A 22,086-nucleotide genomic window follows, 5' to 3' on the forward strand; every position below is an offset into this window, starting at 1 on the left:
TTTCGAGAAAACTCACCAAACAAAGAATAAACACTGTGTCAGTTGTTTTTAACATGACCGTTAATTAACACACCCAGTACAGAAAATGCACCGTTGCAGATATTTTCACCCCTAGCAGTGATTAAATCACCTTTCAGTCAGTTTCTCACCCCTTTTGATTAACACACCATATCTCACTGTAACCCAGGTATCGTTTAATCTTGTGTATCTAGCACTAATTTCTTTCACATTCGTTTAATATCGAATCTTTGTTTAAAAATCGTTTAAAATCACCAAAAATCATCTAATTTGTACATGTGTCCAGTTTAAAGCTGACTGATTAATTTTGATAATGATCACTGTTCAAAAATTAATCATTATACATCATTAATCAATTGAGTTGTTTATTTTTTAACAATGATTGAGAAATTAAACACTTGTAAATTGGACACTCATTATCAAAATTGAATGGTCAGCTTTAAACTGGACAGAAGTACAAATTTAACGATTTATGGTGACTTTAAACAGTTTTTACAAATTTTTAAACAAAGATTGGATATTAAACGAATGTGAAAGAAATTAGTGCTAGATACACAAGATTAAACGATACCTGGGTTACAGTGTCTACAGATTTTAGCCTCTTCATATTAGAATTGTTGCGATAATTAGAATTTTACCGATATTCATACAAATTTACCAAAGTCGTTAGAAATCTATGCCCTAAACGTACAAATAACACTATTACTACTTCTTAGTGTATTCTTAGTGTATTGAGTACATAATTGCAAAAAAGACAAATTCTTGAGATATTGTAACTTTAAAAAGATATATCATTAAATTTAAGGCAGGTGTTGACTTCACAAGTAAATCGGGATTAACTGATTACCCACAAGTTCTAATGAATGGTGTTCCTTTAAAAAAGCAGTTTCTGGCTGCAGATACATTTGAAGAGGGAGTAGTTAGTGAAATATTGGGCAGTACACCAGCAATACAAAAAGCTGCTTATAACGTAAGTTAAAACAATTAATGATCCCTTTTGTTATACGCCCATATGGAAATGTGGACGTATATGGCCGTCGCCCATGTCCGTCGTCCACAATTTCTTGTGAACGCTCCTAACTCCAAAAGTTATTATCCAATTGTTTTAAAATTGATATATGTGGTTAAAATTGGTGAGATGAAGAAGCCTAATTAATTTCAATAATTTCTTTTCATTACATCTAGAGTTACGGCCCTTGTTTCACTTTGGTTGAACCTTGTGAACACTATTAGGCCAAAAGTTTTCATCCGATCTTTGTGAAATTTATATGCATTATTTAAATTAGTGAAACAATAAAGCCTATTGAATTTCAGCAATTTTCAATTATTACTTCTAGAGTTATGGCCCTTGTTTCACTTTGTTTAACCTTGATAATGCTCGATTGATGAAAGTTATCATCCGATATGTATAAAATTTATATGCATCATTTAAATTTGTGAAACAGAGGTCTATTGAATTTTAGCAATTTCTGTCAATAATTTCTAGAGTTATGGCCCTTGTTTTACTTTACTGTGAACCTTGTGAACGTTTGAATGACAAAAGTGATCATTCGATTTGTATGAAATTTATATGCATTATTTAAATTAGTAAAACGAATAAGCCTGTCAAATTTCAACAATTTCTGTAGACTACTTCCAGAGTTAAGACCCTTGTTTTAGTTTGTAGAACCTTGAGAACCCTCAAACAACAAAAATTATAATCTGATCTGTATGGAACGGTCTTGTAAAGGCCACCAATTACCTACAAAGGAATAAATATGCGACAACTCTTGTTGACCGCTCGGACGATTTAGCTGCTGTGGGCGTATGTTTCGTTGCCTGGCAACCTATCTTTTCATACTGTAAATAAGAAAGTAATGTATTAAATACCTAATGAGTTAAATACCTACTGTCTGTTCCAGGTGACACTCTGACTCGAAAATTGCTTACCATTTCTTCAATTTTTATAAGCCCACATTTTCATGTGGATGTACATTGCCGTATGTCCATTCACATTTTGTTTGTGGACCCAATACAGTTCACAAATTTTATCCAATTTTGACCAAACTTGAAATATAGGTTTATATCTCAAAGATATTGGTTCCTTTCGTTAATGGCATGTATTGGGCTGTAACTTCATGGATTATGGCTGGTGATTATATAATTATTGATGGTCTGATATGACACCTATCGGTTTTACCGATATCAGATATTGACAGCGAAATATACAATTGTATACAGATACAATTACCGATAGTGATGAATATAAAACTATTACAAATTAAAATGCCTCGAATGGCATGATAATCTATGTAGATTAGACTAACTCTTAAGGCATTACGGAGCGCAGAATTGTGACGTAAATCCTAATTATGAATAACTAAATAACTAAAAGATAACTAACTTCACAGCTAGCGACACTAGCACCCCCTAGAATATCGCCGTGTATAAGAGTAACCATATATTCACAACATTTTTGCAACACGTGGAATTATCAATATTGCTGCACAATACACTGTAACCCAGGTATCATTTAATCTTGTGTATCTAGCACTAATTTTCTTTCACATTTGTTTAATATCAAATCTTTGTTTATAAATTCATAAAAATCATTTAAAATCACCAAAAATCATGTAGCCTACTTCCAAATTTCCATCACATGTCAGTACAATATCAGGTTAAACGTAATTGTCGAGTCGGACTATTGACTGTCAGTCAGGGTCAGTGTTCACCAAGGGGATGTATTTTGTCTTTAGCCGATTGATGTTTATTCAAGCCGATTGGTAAAACAATGAATAGGTCACTATGGTATTGTAAATAATCAATCTACTTTTGGCTAAATTACAACGGTTTAATTATTACTTGTAAATTAAGAAGACAATCAACTGCTTGTCGGCTACAACAACAGTCATACCTTAGTGAGAATGTGGTTCATAATCCGAGTAATTAGCACATTTGATAATCCGGTAAAATAAACAAAACAAGCTTGCTGATTATTCATAATAGGAATAGGTTAAATAAAATAAGCCATGTGGCCATTGAAGATGGTCTCGACGGCATGGTTTCCGAATTGCGTGTCTTCGACGCTCCGTGAATATTAAAATAATAACTGGATAATACATTGATGGATTCACTGACCAGTTATTAGGTAAATTTAAATCTTCTTTGAATATACTGAGAATATACTTATGGATGTTTAATCTGTAATCAACGGTACAAAGTCAGAGGGGTCAAAACCAAAAGTACGACACAGATGTCAGTAGCGCGTGTGTCCTCCAGGGGCTCTTACGCACGTTATGCAGCGACGTCTCATGGAATTAACCAATGTTTGAAAGAAGGCCTGGGGCAAATTGTTCCATTCTTGGACAAAAGCAGCTTCTAAAGGAGCAATGGTGTGCATCTGTGGTCTCCGATACAGGCGGCGTCCAATCTCATGCCAGACATGTTCTATCGGTGCCATGTCCGGAGACATGGCAGGTCAGTCCAAGACATTGATGTTGTTAGCAGCCAGGTAGTCCATACTAAAACAGGCGGTATGCAGACGTGCATCATCCTGTTGGAAGTGCTGAAGTTGTGGGTGCGCTCGAAACATCGGAACAACAATTGGTTGCAAGACACCATCACGGTAGGCTACAGCATTAACGCAACCCCTGCAAATGTGTAGGTTGTGCCGGTGATGAAATGTGAAGCCTCCCCACACCATTACACTTCCCCCACCCCATCGATTCGTTTCGAAGATGCAGCAGTCTGCAAGACGTTCCCCAAGACGTCTCCACATAGGTTGACGGCCATCAGCGTGATAAAGATGAAAGCGACTCTCATCACTGAAGAGCACACTTTGCCAGTCTACTCTTCTCCATGTCTGGTGTCCTTGAGCCCATATCAAACGCCGCTGACGGTGATGATCCCTGAGGATAGCTCCAACATAAGGTCGTCGTGCACGGAGTCCTACTTCTCATAGACGACGTCTTACGATGTTGGCACTTACTGGTACTTGTCTTCTGATGACTGCTGCACGTGTTCGAGTCGCTGGGTGGAATCTGTCACGCAGATGAGTGACCCGGATGTAGCGTTCTTGAGCCTGGGTTGTAACGCGTTGTGGACCAGGGCGTTGACGGTCGTGTGTTGATCCAGTAACTCGAACACGTTCCACCAACCTTACAATAGTAGACTGATGACAATTGAAGTGTCTGGCAATAGCACGTGTAGACATGCCAGCCTGGGACATTCCCATGGCTTCATTCCGTTGATTTTCAGTAAGTCTCGGCATCTCTAGCTCGATTCCTTCACACGTCCAACAACAAATTACGACAGATTGACGTTTCACAGTTCATTTACTGCACATTAAGTTGAAAACATGCTTTTAAAGGGCTCACACACAATGCTGCACGTGAATATTGGGTTTTTCATGTGCATCTCGTGCAATTTTTTTTTGTGCACACGGGCCGATATTTTTTGCGTTTGGGAGCATTGTGTGAAACAATAGTTCATAGTATTGCATAATATTATACATACAAAACCACCTAGTAATAAAATATTTGGGAAAAAAGTGATGCGTTTTCCATGGCGCTCAGTATATAATCCCCTAATAGAACATCGAATACACAGAGAGAAACAGTGGATATTTTCCCGACAGAATCTCCATTGCCGAACTCCAATGACACGTGACATATCGGTTGGAATTATGTCAATAAACCAGTTCTAAATAGTGTTTACAGAGGCTTAATTTTAAAGATATTAATGAAGGCTATATCTTAGTCATACAGAATTTTATTTTATAGCAATTTCAGTTATGGTTGTCACGTGATCATTGTGACCAATGAATAAAAACTTTTGCAAGTTATGTGATGGACAAAGGACTACAAATTGTGTTATGAAGAAATGCCACGGCGCCGCATCAGCTTATTTTGGCTACAGCATTTTCTAACACTGGCAATAAACACAATTTTGTTTTTTAGTCGGTATTATTAAGATTCGAAAGATTCGTGCAGATTGCATATATGAGAATCCTCTTAGATTCTTGCAAAAAATGACAAATTTCTAGCCCTGACAACTCCAAGCCAAATCTACACTCCTGTTCCATTTGGGCTGTTCCAAATAACTAGGCCAAACATGGCTATCTTCAGTACCGCGATGTAAACAAACCACCACTATATTTCAAGGGAGAAGGGTTATATAGCTTGATTTGAAATTAGTTCCCACGCTGTGGAAAGCAAAGGGATGACAATTCCAGGTAGGTTGTTAAGTTTTAACCATTTTAAATAAAAAATAGCAAGCAATTTTCAAGTCAGATTGTCACCCGGAACTATTAAAATGGCTTCGTCTGTCTGTCTCTCTCTCTCTCTCCGTCCGTCACACTTTTTGGGACACAATAACTCTCTTTCTAATTGAGCTAGAATGTTCAAACTTGGTGTAGGTATTTATTAGGTCAGTACATTGATGGAGTTCTAAGATGAGCATTTTCCGCTTAGAGTAAGCGTAGATAAGCAATTGGATTAGTTGATGCTTTGGGACACGATAACTTTAGTTCTAATTAAGTGAGAGTGATGAAACTTGGTGTATAGTTTCATTACATCATTACCTTGACTATGTTCGATAATGAGCCTTTTCTGCTCGGGGTAAGCAGAGCGATAAGCAATTTGATTGGTCAAGACTTTGGAACACAATAACCCTCATTCTAATTGAGCTAGAATGTTCACACTTGGCGTAGGTGTTTATTAAGTGAATGCCTTGATGGAGTTCAGACTTAGAAGATGAGAATTTTCCGCTTAGGGTAAGCAGAGATAAACAATTTGATTGGTTGATGCGTTGGGACACGATGACTTTAGTTCTAATTAAGTGAGAGTGAGGACACTTGGTGTATAGTTTTATCACATCAATACCTTGACTAAGTTCCATAATAAGCATTTTCTGCTTAGGGTAAGCAGAGCGATAAGCAATTTGATTGGTCGAGACTTTGGAACACAATAACTCTCCTTCTAGTTGAGGTAGAATGTTCAAACTTGGTGTAGGCATAATGAATGCCTTGATGGAGTTCGATGATAAACATTGTATGCTTACGGTAAGCAGAGATAAGCAATCTGATTGGTTGATGCTTTGGAGCTAATAACTTTAGTTTTAATTAAGTGAGAGTGATGAAACTCCGAGTATAGATTCATTATATCATTACCTTGACTAAGTTTGATGATGATAATTTTCTGCTTAGGCTAAGGATCGATGAGCAATTTGATTGATCAATCTTTTGGAACATAACAACTCTGCTTTTAATTGAGATAGATTGTTTAAACTTGATGTTGATGTTCATTAGCTGAATGTCTTGACTGAGTTCAATGATTAACATTTCCAGCTAAAGCTAAAACAGTGCTAAGCTTTTTTATTGGTCGATGCTTTGGGACCAGACAACTTTGGTGTATAGTTGATAATCGATTTGATTACTTGATACTTTTGAAAAAAATAAATGTGCGATTAATTAATATGTGTCATCTATTTATTTTGTGATTTAGGCGGGGGACATCAGCCTCACTGTTGGCTGGTTTTGTTCATATATCTGCTCTGTAACTAAAAACTACAGAGTGAATCTTCAACCTAAACACATAAGCAGTCAGACCAGTTCTTAAAAATAAACAATATCTTTGAGATTTTATGGTGATATTGTAAAATCTTTCTGCTCTCTCAAATGAATAATTGTAATTCAACTGTATATCAAACTGTGCCTTAAAATATAAATTTAGGAATGATGTTATCGTTACAGGGACATCTACATGATGGTGTTGTCGTACTGGATTGGTTAATGGACAAAGAAAATGTATTACCCAGACTTAATTCAAGAGTTCTTTCTGCAGAATATAAAACTCTTGATCTTACAGACAATGTTGGTTTGTTCATTTATTATTAAGTTACTCTTAAAGATGCATTATGTAAGAATTAGAGCTGGTCATTCTTGCTATCATAGTTCAATAACAGATAATGAAAAATGGATATGTTGGATATTAAATGTTTCATATTCTAAACGTTAGCATGGGGCAGAACTTTATAGAAACCAAACAAATTCTAATGGTTTTCTGATAACTACTTCATTACCAAAAAAAGTAAAAATATGCGACAACACTTATTGACTGCCCGGACGATTTGGCTTCTGTGGGCGTATGTTTCGTTGCCTGGCAACCTATCTTTGAAGTTTTGAAAAGATGTAGCATACATTGTCTTTAGTCGTAGCAACAGTATTTGACAGTCAAGATTAAGTCTCGATTATCTATTTATCTTTAAACTCTTAAATGGCTGCGGCAGGGATGCTATTTCAAAATTTTGCACATCAGACATTTTTAGTTGGGGTTAGATCACAAGAAGTTGTCCGCTTCAGGAAATAAGGTCAATAAGCTTCCATTCCCTTGAATAATTCTTATGTTATGTAGCATATCCTGTTGTGAATAATGTTTATGATTAATACAAAAAACTAGGTGGTTCTAGCTATTTTTCATCAGTAATATTCCTCAATAGTTACCTGCCTTCGTTTGTACAATCGAAATCAAAACGTTCATGATACAAATAGTTTATGATATCTAGACATTGTTTTTTTCTTTATAAAATGGTAGTTTAAATTACTAACCCTCAGGGCTTACTGGTAATGGACGGAGAAAGTCTACGTGCAGGCGCGAGAATGGCTCTTCTATGGGCATGGGCGTCAGGGGAACTTTATGGTGCTGTCCTGGTTTTATACGTTGACAGGTTTGGCATTTAGCAACGTAATCGCTGATTCCTTGGTACATTCTAGGCCTCTCGGCCCTTATGACAGCCACCTGCCAAGGAATCATGGTAGAAGTGCAGTGCCTGTGTGCGGAAGATTTCTGGTAAAGCCAACTGACTAATTGGGGTTTCTTCCGGTTTTGGATTCCTCCGTCTAGGCTGATAGAAATGGTAAAGTACTTGGTCGTTAAGGTCATATTGTTCAGCCTTAAATACCAAACTTTTAGCTTCCCCTTCTGAAAACTCTGTGGGAATAAACCCAGTTTCTAGATAGCGAATAATGTCTTTAAAATCAGAACATTCCCGCTCTTTGCAGCTATGTCGGTTTTAGGAAGATTGTCTGTTGGTGCAGTTGCTACTTGTCCTACAAAGGGTGGACTAGGTTCGTCTTTGTAGGTAATGCGTATTTCAAAACCATTGTTTATGTGTTTTGGGTCAACCGATGCACATTGAATTTCAGGAATTTGAACCTCCTCTAACGAGTTTGGGGTCTCGGGATATGTTCTGCGCGAAAGGGCATCAGCGTTGGTGTTCTTCTTGCCAGATCTGTGAACGATGTCAAAATTGTATGCCTGAATTTCTAGTGACCATCGCCCTAAGCGACCGGCTGTCTTAATGTTTTTAATTTATGTAAGCGCCTTGTGATCGGTAATGACAGTGAACTTTGAATTTGACAGGTAAACACTGAAATTTCTGATGCCCTCCAGAACAGCAAGGCATTCCTGTTCCGACACGCTCCATTTCTGCTCGTTTTTGGTAAGAGATCGACCGCCATAATGAATTAATCTTTCTAACCCATCGTCGCCTACCTGTCCCAGAATAAAGCCTAAGGCATAGCCAGAAGCATCGGTCGTCAGGATGAAAGGTTTGTTCATGTCTGGATAGACAAGTATAGGGGCTGAAATTAAATTATGTTTCAGTTCTTCAAATGCAATCTGGCATTCCTTAGACCATTTGAATTCAATGTCCTTTTGAAGAAGCTGGTTTAAAGGATTGGCAATTTGAGCGTAGTTGCGAACAAATTTACGGTAATAATTGCACAATCCTAAAAAGGAACGAATGTCATGCTGTGACTAAGGGATGGGAATGGTCTGGATGGCCTCTGTCTTGGATCTGTCGGTCGCTATCCCTTGTGAGGAAAAAATATGGCCAAGATATTTCACCTTTTTGGCTGCGAATTTACACTTAGATGGTTTTAAGGTAATGCCTGCTTCCGAAAGCTTGTTAAAGACATTGCGCAAATGGTCTAAGTGCTGGTCGAAATTCTCAGAAAAAATAATGATATCGTCTACGTATACCAAGACGTACTGTCAATTCATTTCCTGCAGAATATCAGACATATCAGACATAACCATTTGGAAACTCATTGGAGCGTTCTTGAGACCAAATGGCATTATCTGCCATTCAAATACTCCCTCGGGGGTGATAAAAGCTGACTTATGTTTTGACTGTACGTCCGTCTCTATCTGCCAAAATCCACTGGCACAATCGAGAACCGTAAACATTTTAGCTTTTGCCTGTCCGATTGAGTCGATGACATCTTCAAGACGTATGTGCTATTTGTGATGCTATTTAGTTTTCGATAGTCTACCACAAATCGGTATTCGCCATTAGCTTTTTTGACCATGACCACAGGCGATCTCCAAGAAGAATTGCTTTTTCGAATAATGCCAGATTCCAGCATTTGAGTAGTTTGGCGAGAACATTCAGCACGAATATCTGAGGACTGTCTACAAAATGGCATCCTGACGGGAGGTGTGCTGCCTGTGTCTGTGACGTGTTTATAGACATTGGTTTTCCCCAGTTCGTTTAAATCTGAAGCGAAGACGTGTCGATTTTCTTTAGAGATTCCTGGAAGACTTGCTTTTGAGCGTCGTCCAGATCTAACTCCGATAAGTCAAAGTTTATCTTATTTGTTTCTCGGGGGACTCGGGGCTGAGTTCCACCAGTTCTATGTCTTCATGAATGTCGTCTTCGTTAACCTGAATAGCACAAGCTAAGATATCATTCTTGGGCAAATGAATAGGTGAATAAGTTGCATTTAGAAGACGAAAAATAGCTCTGCCGTTATTAACTTTGACGAGACATTTAGCACCAGCAAGTTCCATGTGGCCAAGACGAGAAGCAGGTTCCAATAGAACCAAGGTGTCATTGTGTGCCCTGGAAATATGAACTAGAATTTCCATTTCACCCCGAGGAAGAATGGTAACCGAACATACCGTTTTAGCCAAGCCTAACAAGGAACTGAAAGAATTGGTTGGCTTTTGACTTTTAATAGTAGGTAGAAAATTATGCCTTTGTTCCAGATTCGTTAGTGAATTTGTCCGAGAATCCGTGGAATTTGTGCTGTTTTCCATATTGGGAGCATTTGAATTTGCGGAGCTGTCAATATCGGAAGTTATAATTTCGCAGGGATTAGAAGGCGATGTGTCAAGGCCACAAGGAGAGATTGTAGTTTACGGTGCTTTGGGAAGAAGATGGTTGTGCACTGTCTTCAATGACAAGGGTGTCATTTTCAAAGTTTAACTTTGACAGATAATGCATAACGTGAAATCTATGCCTGTAGTAATTACGCCCAATGCCAACTGACAATGTAACTGCACCTAAAATTGCATGTCTTTCACCCCCTACTCCTGATACCTTGTCGAGATGTGACTTTTCTAGTGTTATTTTGTTTAAACCTATAGTTTGAAGCAATTTTAATGAGATGCAGCAAATTTGTGCTCTGGTATCTAAAAGGCTGCTTATTTCAACATCATTAATCATAACATTGGTGAGGTTATACGCGATTGGTGCCACCAGAGAAATTAGTTTTTCGTTAGTTTGCCTGTTCAAACGTAGTTTCTGAACAGGTACCTTATCCTATTGTGGATTAAAAGGGCTGCGGTGGCTACGTGGGGTACGCCCAAATTTCTTATTGTTGCAATTTTTTATATTATGGCCAAAATAATTACAAAAAGTACAGTAATTATGATTTCCTTCACAAGGTTTACTAGGAAAACAGTACTCACCACAAATTCTACAGCTAGGATTTGTTGTGTCTCTTTCATGTGTCCTATTTTGTCTAAAGTTGTTTGGTCTGGGAGCCTGTGGAGGTCTGGCGTCTACTGGTTGATGCCGAGGTGAGTGGTTGTGTGTTTGATCATTCCTTGGTTCTTCCAGCGTTGTCCTTGGTTGGTGAAAAGACATCATATTCTGGAACTTTTGTTCGATGACAACCATAACCCTTTTGGTTATCATTTCTGTTTGGCGTTCCATAAACCTTGGCAACAATTGTTCTAATGTCTCTTGAGTCTCTTGATCGTTTTGCCTTTGAACGACAGACACATTTGGAGAAACGTTCAAAGCCCTCTCAACCAAAAAACAGTCCCTTTTGAGCTTGGCCCAGGAAGATGGCTTTTGTAACATTACATGGGTCTATAAATTTGGTAGCAATCCATCAACCGCAATATCAATCATTGAATTAACATCAATAGCACTATGATGATATTTTGTTTCGAGTCTATTTAAATACGTTTCACAATCTTCGCTTATTTGTTGTGGCTTGTTTTTAAAACTCGTGTGTGCACATGGTTTGTAGGAGTTTAAGGTTATGTTTTATTGCTGGTTCTTGGTTATCGAACCAGCGTCGGGCTCCTTCTCGTAAATTGTAAATAAAAAGAGACAACCGTGTTTTGGCTGACATATTTTGCATAGAGCAAAAAAGATCGAAGTCTTGCAACTACACTTTTGCATTTTCTCAACTAAGTCCATGAAAGAATTTGGCTGACACGCCGTATAAACATGCTTCCATGGTTTTCCTGGACCTTGTTTGTGTGGTATTGGTATTGGTATTGGATTCGGAGGAAGCACTGCGGGTCACTACTTTATAATTTTCCGGTGTTGCTCCTTGTGGTTTTTCTCCGTGTCGTTTCATACGGTTTCTTCCGGTCTAACTCCACCAATTTTAAAAGTTACTTTATTGCTGATGAGCAAGCTTGATTGTGACGTCTTGAAAATAAAAGCGAAGGAAGTCTATAGTCTGCTAAGTTGGAATGTTTAATATAACAAAAACATAATTATATAAAAATAGGTTACAGTATATACAATAATGAATATAGGTATATATATAAACAGGATGGGGGGAGGGGGTAGTATACTCGCTTGACTGCAAGAGGCACTATTTGGAATAATGCGCGTCACATGATAATAACGTCACATGATATTGACACTTGTCACCAGATGCTCCCAAAAGGTAGATCATGTGACGACTTTGTGACGTCATAGAATATCAGTGAAGGTCACGTGAGGTATAACGGCCATCGAGGCAAGGGATTCCCAACATGTAGATCATGTGTTGATTTTGTGACGTCATGGGATATCCGTGGAAAGCACGAGAGGTGTGATGTCACTGGAGGCAAGGGATTCTCGCCTTGTGGACACGGAAATCCCGACAGGTACGTCACGTGATTGGGGAAATCTAGAGCGGCACAGATATAGTGGACATATCTATGTCTTGAAACGTGTAAATATAACATGAATAGATAATAATGACCTTTAAACATTAATATAACAAAAATAGATAATAATGCCCTTTAACGGTAATATGCTGAATATTCGTAGAACCTAACGAACATGTGTGGATATAATATATATATATATACCAAATCCTAATACGTGTAGATACAATCAAGAATCTCAATAAGTATGTCCCGTGATTGGGGAAAACCAGAGAGACGCAAATATAACAATATATCTATATCCTGAAACGTGTAAATAAAACGTAATTAGGTATTGAAGGACCCTTAACGTGACTATGCCGAATATTCGTAGAACGATACGAAAACGTGTGGGAAAATAGAAATACATGTAATCCCGATAACATTTAGCTTAACTAGCTTACCGATAGGTAGCGATCTTAGTTAGGCTTAATATACATAGCGCGAGTATAAAATATATCTACATGCGTATTTGTGGAATTAAATAAAAATATAAGCATAGAAATAGATACATTACATACATACATACATTTACTAAAGAGGACCAGCAAATAATGATCTAAAGTACGTTCTTACCTTGAAAATAAAAGAGAAGGAAGTCTATAGTCTGCTATGTTGGAATGTGTTGAATTCCCGCTCAGCATGCCTATTTAAAGACAGTCAACTATTGTGCTCATCTTCTACAGATGAAATAAAAAGCTTTTTATATATTTGTTTATATTAATTATAACTTTCAGTTGCATTATTGTATAACTTTTAGCGGTAATTCTGTTGCTCGTATGGTAGTGAAATCGTCTTCAAGTCCCGCCCCACAACAAACATGGCCTTCTATTTCATCTTGTTAAATTTGTGAGCAATTGGCTGTGATAAATGAATAGGTATTGACGATAAACAAATTAAATAATAACTGCAGAAACAATTTCTCATGATTAGCTACTCACGACTTAATTCCTGACTACTGGTTAAAGAGAAACAATAATTCCAGTTTACTCCAAGTTATGCAAACAACTCACATTCAAATGAGAGCGTCCATTGCCCTGCCCACTACACGCGTCATGACAATACCTAGATTGTAGCCATTTAGATCCATCGGTAACATAATACAATAGCATTTTTAATACCAGTCAAAGAAACAATGATTTTGTTAACTACAAACAACTTCATAAAGAAAAAGGTGACAACTTACTGGTAGATAATTAACTATACCAGTAAATTATAACAATGGGTCAATCACTGAATCCATGTTGTATGAAAACTGTTGGTAACTTAAAACTGTTATATGTTAAAATTATAAGACAGTGTTGCTCAACGAAAACACCCCAATGTATACTAAGCAGCAAAAGAAACGTCCGGTTGGTTTGTGATATACTAAGCAGCAAAAGAAATGTCAGGTTGGTGTGTTACTCTGAATAGACGCATTGCATAAAACTTGCCCAATAATTTATTGTATATTTTGGACTACATCTGAAATTTTACCTGAGCAATTAGGCTCCTTCCCAAACACAGAATTGAACCCAGGAAATGTTCTCAAGAAGAAAACCTGACTTCTAAGATGGTAATGTGTTGTCCTTGATTTTCATGTAACTCATGCTGCATGTGCTATTCACCGGGACCAGCCCTATAAAATGCACCCTATACCTGGTTGAATCATTCACACTACAACCAGGGAACAAAATAACTGTCGACAATTGGGTAGCAGTGCGAAACAGTTTTAATAAATTTTTATACGCCCACATGGTCCTTGTTTTAGTTTTTGTCCCCCGCCTTTCGAAGAAAGCAGGGGACTATTAAAATGGGTTCGTCCGTCTGTCTGTCCGTCTGTCTGTCCGTCACACTTTTTGGGACACAATAACTCTCTTCCTAATTGAGCTAGAATGTTCAAACTTGGTGTATGTGTTTATTAGGTCAATGCCTTGATGGAGTTCGAAGATGAGCATTTTCCGCTTAGGGTAAGCAGAGATAAGCAATTTGATTGGTTGATGCTTTGGGACACGATAACTCTCTTCCTAATTGGGCTAGAATGTTCAAACTTGGTGTATGTGTTGATTAGGTCAATGCCTTGATGGAGTTCGAAGATGAGCATTTTCCGCTTAGGGTAAGCAGAGATAAGCAATTTGATTGGTTGATGCTTTGGGACACGATAACTTTTAATTGAGCTAGAATGTTCAAACTTGGTGTATGTGTTTATTAGGTCAATGCCTTGATGGAGTTCGAAGATGAGCATTTTCCGCTTAGGGTAAGCAGAGATAAGCAATTTGATTGGTTGATACTTTGGGGCACGATAACTCGCTTCCTAATTGAGCTAGAATGTTCAAACTTGGTGTATGTGTTGATTAGGTCAATGCCTTGATGGAGTTCGAAGATGAGCATTTTCCGCTTAGGGTAAGCAGAGATAAGCAATTTGATTGGTTGATGCTTTGGGACACGATAACTTTAGTTCTAATTAAGTGAGATTGATGAAACTTGGTGTATAGTTTCATTACAGTAATACCTTGTTATCTAAATTTTCCCCCCTTTGGTGATACAGTTTTTAGCATATAAACTAGATAATAATTATTCGGTTGACACACAATCAACGGCATAGAATACACGATGGCACAAGCTATAATAATTATTGATATAAAATATTATTTTATCGCAATTTAGCTGATATATAACTGGATAGCCCTCATAAATAAGTAGTGGAAGGAGGGAATCGATTTTCATATTCCGTTTTCCTGCAAATGTTATTTAACTTCTTTATTATATAATATTTGTATTTTTGTCCCCCGCCTTTCGAAGAAAGCAGGGGACTATTAAAATCGGTGTGTCTGTCCGTCCGTCACACTTTTTGGGACACAATAACTCTCTCTAACTGAGCCAGAATGTTCAAACTTGGTGTAGGTGTTTATTAGGTCAATGCCTTGATGGAGTTCAAAGATGAGCATTTTCTGCTTAGTGTAAGCAGAGATAAGCAATTTGATTGGTTGATGCTTTGGGACACGATAACTTTAGTTCTAATTAAGTGAGAGTGATGAAACTTGGTGTATAGCTTCATTACATCAATACCTTGACTAAGTTCGATAATGAGCATTTTCTGCTTAGGGTAAGCAGAGCGATAAGCAATTTGATTGGCCGAGACTTTGGAACACAATAACTCCCCTTCTAATTGAGGTAGAATGTTCAAACTTGGTGTAGGTGTTAATTAGGTCAATGTCTTGATGGAGTTCGAACATGAGCATTTTGTTCTTAGGTTAAGCAGAGATAAGCAATTTGATTGGTCAAGATTTTGGAACACAATAACTCTCATTCTAGTTGAGTTAGAATGTTCACACTTGGCGTACGTGTCTGATAGGTGAATGCCTTGATGGAGATTGAAGATGAGAATTTTCTGCTTAGGGTAAGCAGGGATAAGCAATTTGATTGGTTGATGCTTTGGGACACGATAACTTTAGTTCGAATTAAGTGAGAGTGAGGACACTTGGTGTATAGCTTTATTACATCAATACCTTGACTTAGTTCGATAATGAATATTCTCTGCTGTCATGTCATGGCTGAGTTCAATGATTTACATTAGTCGATGCTTTGGGACAAGATAACTTTGATTCTATCTGATGGAGAGTGCTGAAACTTAGTGTATAGTTTGATTGCTCGATACTTTTGAAAAAAATAAATGTGCGATTAATAAATATGTGTCATCTATTTATTTTTGGATTTCGGCGGGGGACATCAGCCTCACTGTTGGCTTGTTAGAACCTTGTGAACCTTCAAACAACGAAAATTATAATGTCATCTGTATGAAATTGTCTATTAAATTCCCCTAATTACCTACAAAAGAATAAATATGTGACAACCCTTGTCGACTGCTTGGACGATTTAGCTGCTGTGGGCATATGTTTTGTTGCCTGGCAACCTATCTTTGCTAATCAAATCAACTTTTGGTTAGCAGTTGTGGTCATAATTAATTAAAAATGCATGTAAAAAAAGCCCTTTTCATTCATCCTATTCTGAACATTCACAATACATGTAGTAGCCTATTTAATTATGTTTTATCGTGCAGACATTGCTGTGAGTACAAGACCAACGTAAACATGCAATGTCAAACTTTCAGTTTTGCAAAGCTGTAGCTTCCGACTATTTACGTAATATATGTCAAACTTAGACCATTTTTCTATAATTGTAAAAGTTATTCAACATAAAAAATCATGAATATTACGATCAGACTTAGCATTATTGAGAAGAGTGAAGACACGCGGCATAGTAGTCACGTTTTCCAGACGCATGACCAATATTTCCATTAATTTATTGTGTCTGGATAAGCACGACTAAAAACAGACCGACACTTGAAATTAACTGTCGTGTTGTGAAATGTAGAATAAAAAGGATAGGTTCACGTTTTGAGTAACCGTGAAAGGATTTTTTATTGTCAATTGAATTTTGAGGCACTAAATGATAAAATAAATGATTATATGTGATAAAAAATGATTTGTGACTCGATAGATTCCCAACTAAATTTTGCTAATCAATTTTTCCATTGACTTGCAGTAACGTCGGAAATGTGTCGCAAAGTGCAATGCAAGACCGGTTATTTTGTTCCCTGACTACAACGTCCGCAGCATGCCATGACTCATGACAGCTTCGAGGAACCAGGCGCTTGGAAGACTCGATGCTGGCCACACTGCCCACACTGCCAAATCCGTTGCCAGTCACTTCCAAGTCAATGTTCGGAGCATCTACAGGCTTCAGCAACACTTTCGGGCCACCAACACCACGGATGATCGACCCCGTACTGGTAGACCAAGGGTTACCACAAGGCAACAAGACCGCCATGTTGTGCAACAGCACCTGCAGAATCCCTACAAAACAATCCTACGAAATAACTCATTTTCTTAATACATTGAATGAAAGCTTGCAGATCATGCGTCCGCATCAAATTCACAATAGTAGTAGGCCTAATATTCCTGCAAAATTATGTGTCTTCGTTTATACGTCAGTAAATGAATGCAGAACTTCCTGAAAAAGAATCGTTTTCTTCTTTATAAAATGTCAACAAAATATTCAAATCCATGTGTAATAAAAATAGAAACACCTCGCTATTTTCATATTTAGTTCCCGTATGGTACTCAAATTTATGCCAGTAATATTCCTATAAAATTCTGTGTTTTCGTAATACAAGTACAATAGAATGAAAGCTTGCCGCCGATCCGTACCTACTTGTAAAAAGGCATAGCTTCCTTCAGCGTATGCCGTACATGACTCCTAGCACATAGCTTCATCGTAAGCACTGCCTTGTAAGCGATTTTCGTTCGGCAATTGGGGTCGCTGAAAAGTGTCACTGTTGATGAGAATTTCTTTATGGAATCTTAAAAGACATAAAAGATGTAGCAGACAAAATGACTGTCCATTGATTTGGGGTGTTATATACTCTTAGGATATATGACATCTAAGACTAGTTTATACATGCTGTCGGTTGGTGCATGCTGTGATTAAAATTTCCGACAAGTCAATGTAGAAACCACGAGGTAAACACGTAGATTAAAATTATAATCATTCTTATTGGATTGATGAATAGTCCAACAAAGGGGAAGCAATGACTTCTGTTTAAAATTAGATTGATGAATTGTCCGATAAAAGATTAAGTCAGTCAATCATGGCAGATTAACACTATACGACTGGTACCGTGGAATCTCGGGTAAATAGCGTTATTATCTAATCTATGTAGAATTATTCATAAATATCATTGAATTTGGCCTAATAGCATTCAATTTGTCCTTGGATACAACTTAAATCTCAACGTGCAATTTTGATTACCAAGCGTTAATTAACTAGTGTTTAGTTTGTCGACACGTGTGTAATTATAAGCGTCCCGCTTAATTTTCACAACTGTTCAATAATTAGTTGGACCGTTCAATTTCCCGAGTTGTGATTAAAATTAGTCAAGGTGTCCAATTACGCCAGGTATTCAATTCTGTTGCCGAACATCCAATTTCACATGCGTTGTTCAGATTTTAACGAAATGTTTATATTGAAGGAGTTGTAATATAGTAATGCTGCCGTGAAAACGTGTACATGTATAATGTACAGGCCGGTTTGAATAACAACAAAATGAGTTCGGTAATCTCGGGAAAACATTTACCGGCATTCTGTATCGGTTATGATTTTTTTCTAACGCACGGTACATGCATATAACGTCGACCAAAATGTATGCAAATATGAACAACTTACAATTTTTTTACAACGTATCATTACATCTTCGTCTATAACTTAGATGTAATCCATCAATTATTGGCTTTAAATTATATACGTCATACCTTTGGGTTATAAACTTACATTTCAAGTTTCAACAAAATCGGATAAAAATTGTGACCTCTATAGGGTCCACAACCTTGATATACCATATTTTTACGCTATTTGAGAACGAACGGTGGCCATTTTGTCTGTCAGTTTAAGGCCGATTTTCACGAAATTCGAACTCAATCGTCCTTAGGGTTTAACGGTGATATAATAAAATGTTTTTTTAAATCGGATAAAAATTATGACCTCTACAGGGTCCACAAGCTAAAAACGCGATTTGTCATACAATAAGGGGCCATAATTCATGAAGTTATGGTCCGATATGCGTGAATATCGAAAGGAACCGAGATCTTTGTGTTATAAACTTAAATTTCAAGTTTCAACAAAATCAGATAAAAATTGTGACCTCTATAGGGTCCACAACCTTGATATACCATATTTTTACGCTATTTGAAAACGAAGGGCGGCCATTTTGTCTGTCAGTTTTGGGCCAATTTTCTCTAAATTCGAACTCAGCCGTCCTTAGGGTGTAACGGTGATATATTAACATGGTTTTTTAAATTGGATAAAAATTATGACCTCTATAGGGTCCACAAGCCAAAAAACGCGTTTTTGCGTACAATCAGGGGCCATAATTCATGAAGTTACGGTCCGATATGCGCGAATATCGAAAGGAAACAAGATCTTTGTGTTATAAACTTATATTTCAAGTTTCAACAAAATCAGATAAAAATTGTGACCTCTATAGGGTCCACAACCTTGATATACCATATTTTTACGCTATTTGAGAACGAACGGCGGCCATTTTGTCTGTCAGTTTTGGGCCTATTTTCACGAAAATTCGAACTCAACCGTCCTGAGGTTTTCACGGTGATATAATAATACGTTTTTTTTAAAGCGGATCAAAATTATGACCTCTATAGGGTCAGAAACAAAAAAACGCGTTTTTACATACAATCAGGGGCCATAATTCAGGAAGTTACGATCCGATATGCGCGAATATCGAAAGGAACCGAGATCTTTGGGTTATAAACTTACATTTCAAGTTTCAACAAAATCGGATAAAAATTGTGACCTCTACATTGTTCACAAGCCAAAAACCTGATTTTTCGTACAATCAGGGGCCATAATCCATGAAGTTATGGGCCGATAGATGCCAATATCGAAAGGAACCGAGATCTTAGGGTGATAAACCTATATTTCAAGTTTCATTGAAATCGGATAAAAATTGTGACCTGTAGACTGTTCACAAACAATTGTGGACGGACGGACAGGGGCGACGACAATATACGTCCACATGAAAATGTGGGCTTATAAAAATTGTAAGTTGTTCATTGTTGCATACATTTTGGCCGACGTTATATGGATGTACAGTGCGTTAGAAAAAAATCCTAACCCATACAGAATGCCGGTAAATGTTTTCCCGAGATTACCGAACTCATTTTGTTGTTATTCAAACTGGCCTGTACATTATACATGTACACGTTTTCACGGCAGCATTACTATATTACAACTCCTTCAATATAAACATTTCGTTAAAATCTGAACAAGGCATGTGAAATTGGATGTTCGGCAACAGAATTGAATACCTGGCCTAATTGGACACCTTGACTAATTTTAATCACAACTCGGGAAATTGAACGGTCCAAGTAATTATTGAACAGTCGTGAAAATTAAGCGGGACGCTTATAATTACACACGCGTCGACAAACTAAACACTAGTTAATTAACGCTTGGTAATCAAAATTGCACGTTGAGATTTAAGTTGTATACAAGGACAAATTGAATGCTATTAGGCCAAATTCAATGATATTTATTAATAATTCTACATAGATTAGATAATAACGCTATTTACCAGAGATTCCACGGTACCAGTCGTATAGTGTAAGCAGTTAATCAAGGTAGGTGTATAGACGGTATAACATGATAAATACGTTGATCTTTTAATTACCTAATCAATCCAGCCTATTATTAACGATAAGCTGGTAGGTGTATAGACGGTATAACACGATAAATACGTTGATTGCTTAATTAACTAATCAATCCAGCCTATTATTAACGATAATCGGGTTGGGTGGTAGTTATACACTCAGTACACTATATTAATTTTGGAATTTTGAATATTATTCACCATATCTTGATGTCCGATTGGGCATATTCCTGGTCGGACATTTTTGGACGTTCGGAAAATAGCGTCGGACATGTCCGGAATATACAGGTGAAATCCCATCACTGTTACAGACTCTAAACCTCCTCGTAATGGCTTGGAATTGTGATGAATTAATCAAACCTTCTCGTAATGTCTTGGAATTGTGGTAATTAATTACTAATGTGTCAACATACTGTTCACAAAAAATTTCTTTGATCCATTTAGTAAATCGTTTTCTAGAATGATTTGATTAAAGTGCCTCTCTGATTTTGAGGTTGAGGGTAAGTAGTTATGTTGAAGGGCATGGTAATAGGGCTTGCGGGTTGTGAATTTTGTTTGAGTCGAATGTGAGACGTTGGAGTTCAATGGAGGGGAAACTTACTGACATGAAACCAAGTTAAGAAGCGAATAGATGGAGCGAGGCACGTTATCCACAAATTGAGAGAGAATTGGTTGACTATGTAAATGACAGGCGTCAAGAAGGTTTGCCTGTTTTGACGACTGAAGTTAGAATATGCAAGTTTCAAGTTGGGTGTACAGATTTCTAAATCAACACGACTTATCCATTTGTTGAAGAACACATATCTCACAGAAACTTTCCCAAGATTTTGACGACAAGCTAACCAGTTTTCAAAAATTCATAATAAATCTAAAAGCCAAGCACGATTATACCTTGGACCAGATAGGGAATGCCGACCAAATGCAACTGACCTTTGATCTACCGAGTAATACAATGATCCATAAAACAGGAGAGAAGACTGTGAATATCCGAACAACCAGCAATGAAAAGAATCGATTTGCAGTGATGTTGATCTGCACAGCAGATGGCGGGAAGTTAACACCATACGTTATCTTTAAAAGAAAGATGCTACCTAAAGACATGATCTTTTCAAAAGGAATTACGGTTAGGGCTGGATGGACGACAAACTGACAGCAGACTGGCTAGAACATGTATGGGGGAAGAGACCCGGAGCATTGAGGAAAAAGAAAGGACTTCTCGTATTAGATGCTATCGATCTGATTCAGTAAAGAAAGACCTAAAGAGAAAATATACTACAGATTTAGTAATAATTCATGAGGGCATGACCAGTATGCTTCAACCTTTAGATGTCTCCATAAATAAACTAATGAAAGTGAAGCTGAGACAGCTGTGGTCCGACTGAATGGCGGGAGACGAACACTCTTATACAAAAGGGGGCGCAAGAAGAAAACCAGAATTAAATATAATCTGCAGTTGGACAGTTGAGGCGTGGGAGTCGATAAATCCAGAAATAATTGTTAAATCATTCAAGAAGTGCTGTATATATAGTGCTATGGATGGAACCGAAGACAATTCTCAAGATGAACTTGATACTGACAAAAACGTCCTTTTCGTCAACTTGAATGACAACACCATTGACGGGACAGTTTGGATTGCTGATAATCGCTAACAGTAGCAGTAAACAT

Source organism: Patella vulgata, chromosome 1 (genome assembly GCF_932274485.2).
Source record: "Patella vulgata chromosome 1, xgPatVulg1.2, whole genome shotgun sequence".
Taxonomy (NCBI): Eukaryota; Metazoa; Mollusca; class Gastropoda; family Patellidae; genus Patella; species Patella vulgata.